The sequence below is a fragment of the Myotis brandtii genome, unplaced genomic scaffold, assembly GCF_000412655.1.
Source record: "Myotis brandtii unplaced genomic scaffold, ASM41265v1 scaffold1053, whole genome shotgun sequence".
Lineage (NCBI taxonomy): Eukaryota > Metazoa > Chordata > Mammalia > Chiroptera > Vespertilionidae > Myotis > Myotis brandtii.
In genome coordinates, this window is record NW_005353549.1 from 902688 (window position 1) to 908022 (window position 5335).

Below are 5335 nucleotides of genomic sequence, written 5' to 3' on the forward strand. Positions count from 1 at the left end.
GCTCAACCAGAAGCCCTGATCCAGACTCACGGCTGGCGAGCCCAGTGGCGGTGGCAGAAGCCTCTCCAGTATCCGCGGCAGTGCTAAGGATGTCCTTCTCCAAGGAGCAGGCCTAAGCCATATCAGTCAGATCCCCAAGGGCTCCTGGATTGCGAGAGGGAGCAAGCCGGGCTGAGGGACTGCCCCCCCCCCCTCAAGCGAATGAATTTCATGCACCAGGCCTTTAGTCATTTGTATTATTGGGAGTATTGATTTAATCTAAAATTGTTTGGCCAAAGACACAATAATTTGCAAATGCAGAAGACAACAAAAGAGTAACTTGCAATAGTAGAGAAACCAAATAACTGTTCCTGCTCAACATAAGTTTTAAAATAAATGGTATCCATTATTATTGTTGGTGTTATTATTCACTAGTTATGTAATAGTCTAAGTAGAATTCATTCTTCAAATTGTCAATTATATCCTGCTCAGTATATTCCTTTTAGGCAATTCAAAAATTAAAATAATTTCAAATGTTTCTCTAACTTTTGAGACATTTAAGAGTAAAATAATAATCACTCAAAAATCTTTGGCAGATTTTGAAGAAACTTGGAACAAAATTTTTTCCTAAAGTATCTTCCAAATTTTAAGATAACAAGCAAAATGGTCATTAGATTATGTTGTGGTTTTTTTGTTTATCAACATGTTTATTATTTCTTTGATTGGTATTATTGGTATTATTTGTTATGGATTAAATTATTAAGCACTAGAGTTTTTTCCTAATTTCATAGGTATATTTTATTGTACTTTGGGCCCATATTATAAATACTGTGTATTGGAAATTTATGCTCTTTTTCTAGATATAGCAGCTTATTTTTATGATTTCACATTATCATAGATATTTATAGTTGTTTTACAGTTGCTTTTATGACATATTATGTATAAAATTTATGATTTGTTTGGCTCTGAGTACTTGATTAAGGATGAAACTATGCTTATAACATTCTGATGAGAAAATATCCAGTTTATTGAGAAGCACTACTTCTTGGCATGAATGAAAGGGATCAGTGTCTTTATCAAATTAGGTGCAAGTTATGCCAAAAATCACATTCTAGAGTACTTTTCCTGGTAACAAAAGTATTTCATATAAACACCTGATTATGAACAATGACTTTTTTATGAATCAAAATTGAACAAGATTATTTGAATTTTTATTCTCTTAATGCATCTTATATGGTTTAATAATGGGATGAGTTTTTCTTCTCAATCCCCATACCTCATCATAATCATCTACCCTCCCCCAACGAGGCACTCACACACAAATGCACTCATAACTACAACTTTCTAGATCTAACATACACAGGGAGTCTTAGGTCATAAAACTCTACAGTGGAGGGAGACCGAGAATCGTGACCCCCATCAGGTAGAGGAGCTTTACAACCAGAAGGATAACTTTGACAGTTTGCTTGGTTTGCTTATTTTTAAAAATTTCCCCCAAGATTGGGACTATTGAGAAGTCACATCTTCCTGCACCCTTGACCTTGGGATTTCAAGCCCCTCTTCTCTCTTTGTTCAACAGTGCAACTAGTTGGAGCCTAGACTGATTGGAGGCAGGAGTGGGGCAAATGAAAAGAGCTAAAGGGCTATGGAGTAGACGAGAAGGCGTAAGGAGGAGCCCCAGGAAGGAACATGGGATATACCCCATTTCAGAAAAAAAGCTGCTGTGTCCATGCATTGAGTTTGGAAACAGAGTGAGTAGAATTGTGAAGCCACCCCAGATCATGTCTATCCTGTGAATCCTCCCTAAATTGGTCTACATTACTGAATATGAAATTAAAAAACAAAAACAAAATTAGTTGCAAATCCTTCAGAATTTCCTATGAAAGTTTGAACAGACAAAGGTAGGCCACACTTTCATTCTTCCCTTCCACTCTTCTCTTGCAATTATCAATGGACATCTAGCCTTCTACACCACAGATGGCAAGAAGAAAACAAAAATCACAAGTTAGACCAACAAAAATTATTTTTATTAACTATGTTCTCCTTTAAATAATAGTGATACACTTAGATGTATGAACTATCAAAAAATGGGCCTTAACAGACCCTGAGACATCATCTTTCCTAGTCAATATTTATTTAGTAACTTAGAAGTTTTGTCATTGATTTAGTGTCTAGCTAGTATTTTTCTTAAAAATTTAAACTTCCTATATATGTAGTTACTTTTTGAGGCTTATAAATTTCACATTCTTGGTGGCATTTTATTAAGTCAAACAATAAATTTTTCAAGGGCTGTTTTAAATGTGCTGATGTCCACGAAAATATATAAGCAAATTCAAAAGATTACTAGCAGTGATTCAAGTTAGTGGATTTATTTGGGACCCTTTGAGCATGTTATGATATACTGGAGAGAGTTGCTAGAGCCAAGTTTGAGATAAGTACAGGTCAAACTAGAAAGCAGCTTTTTGAAGAAAAATAACTCACTAGCCAAAGTTAGAGCTATTCACTAGGACATTTTAAAACCCCCTCCTCAGACCCAGATGTTGCCTTAATTCCATAATCAGGTCAGTTGTGATGCTAATTTGTAACTTTGCTATCAGGTATAACCAGATGTTTCATTTAACCTCTAATATAAATAAAACATCTGATAAAGTTTTGCAATGCCTTTGTAAACAGCTGTTTGATCTGGAAACTTACTGCTGAAGCAGCTGTACTGATCTGGTCATTCTCCCTACATAATGTCAAGGTAATTGTCTTGATCCTTGGGAAAACTGCTGCTGTAGGTGTTATAAAGTCTTTCATTACAGCACATTAGATCTCTTTTCAATGGCTAATGTCTAGTCAACACATGTTTAGCGTACCCAATGAGAATTTATTAAGCACATTTAAAATGTACAAAGAAATTGCTGGCCTATTTCTTTGAGGATGAAAATGTAAGTTGGGTGCATTGTTAAGGCAATTTTATTATACACTTAACATGATAAAAACAATATTTGAGCAGCCCTTACACTATGAGAAATTGAGTTAGCACTTGCATTCTTTTTCTGGTTTAAGTGCATTGTTAAGGCAATTTTATTATACACTTAACATTATAAAACAATATTTGAGCAGCCCTTACACTATAAGAAATTGAGTTAGCACTTGCATTCTTTTTCTGGTTTATTAAATACATCTAAGAATGCTACTCCTCAATTTATTCATATTTTTTATTCCTTGGTTAACGTAGGCACATTTCCAACATTAGTAATTATTTCATGTGATTAAAATAATTAATAGGATGATAAAGAGTTGATGCTTAAATTGATTAAAACTAAATTAAGATAGTATTTTAGTCATGTATAAAATGTTCAGCATTTCTAGAAGGACAAATATCTAAAATAAATAAACTGGCATATTTCAAAATATTAGTAGATGAGTATATATGGTCCATTCTAATAAATATTGGTCAAGCTCGCTTGTTTTAGGTTTCTTTTTTAATGAATCAAAGGTTGGGGTGTTATGCAAAATAAGCTGCATGTAAATAAGGAAGAAATATTATAATAAATAATTCAGAGATTTTTACTTGATATTTGAAAAATCAAGATATTTTATTTAGATATTTGTTGATTTAATGAATAATCCATTATTTTTATCACGTAAATTTTCCAAATACACATTCCTGAAAATTTTTATATTTTGGGGTCTGCAATTTTTTTTCAACCCAAATTTCTTAGTCTTTGTGCCTACATTTTTTATTGTGTGTATGCACAACACTAAACAGAAAGCACTTCTTAAAATACTTTACAAGATATAATAATTATATGTCTTTCACTTTCTGTTTGGGAAGCTGTTGAGCCATTTCTCCCCATGGGAAATGTAATCCATGCACCCTGTAAGAAAGCAGAATCTTCTAGGTCAGCGGTTCTCAACCTGTGGGTCGCGACCCCTTTGGGGGCCGAACGACCCTTTCACAGGGGTCACCTAAGACCATCGGAAAACACATATATAATTACATATTGTTTTTGTGACTAATCACTATGCTTTAATTATGTTCAATTTGTAACAATGAAAATACATCCTGCATATCAGATATTTACATTACAATTCATAACAGTAGCAAAATTACAGTTATGAAGTAACAACGAAAATAATTTTATGGTTGGGGGTCACCACAACATGAGGAACTGTATTAAAGGGTCGTGGCATGAGGAAGGTTGAGAACCACTGTTCTAGGTAGTGGCATAGTCAGGCCTCGGGCTCCTGACAAACTTTCCCAGCTATCTCTTGATTTACAAGTCTCTGTACTAGATAGTTTCATGTTAAGGAACTTCTAGATTGCAATATCCAGAGGCATCCTGCTAAATTGTTAGCTTAAATTTAGCTATGCCAAATGTTTTAAGATTAACTTCAAGGCAATAGGGAACAGAAGCATTACCCACCAGCAATGAGTTCGAGTGGTGGCACTCTCTGAAATGCAGATTTAGATTGGATGACCCTGGACATGAATTGGATAAAGAGTAAAATTATTGAGGAGTGGAAGCCAGGAGGAATGCTTAATAGTACTAGGCAAGAAGTTTGGTGACATTAAAGCTCTTTGTACATGCATATAGGCATGCAGGTGTGTGTTTGTGCTATATTTTCCCTAGTTGGGGAAAATCCTTTTTCAGCTTAGATCCTATTTAGTGACTTTTTTTATACTGAAATAAGTAAATATGGTAGGTCACCACCTCAGAGACCTACCATAGCTTATAGGGGTGAAAACAGATATAGAGATAAAAGCTACAGGGCCACACAAATATAATCAGAAGCCATTCCTCCATAATAAGCACACAGGCGCAAGCATTTTGAACAGTAGAAGCAAGCAAAGCCTCTGCATCCATTCTACTTATATCATCCTGCACTTGAGATGAGCTTTGAAGAAGTCCATAATGAGAAGAGAACCAGCTCAATGATGAAAGGCAGGAACCGGACCAAAACAGGGTGGTCAGGAACAATCACCCAGATTGCTTTTAACAGGATGTGAACAATTGAAAAAAAAAAAGGTGAAACAGACAGGGATATTTCTCTTAGCTCTTCTTGGCTAAGAAATATTTTTCAACAATTTCTAATGAGGGAATGTTGGAAATACCTTAGAATTCTCATTACCATTCCAGACTGTGGATTCACTCATTCAAACCCATTTATTTTGTTACTGTGTGGAGACGAGAATTCCTTCAAGTAAGACTGTAAATAGACTATCACAGCCAAAAGTTTGATACCCAATGTGCTACCAAATAAGTAGAAACCTGACAACCAAACTAAGTATGACAACATGCTACTCTTTACCCCTGCAGCTCTGCAAATCATCTTTGGAGTAATTACCGTGGGTGGATATGTGCTG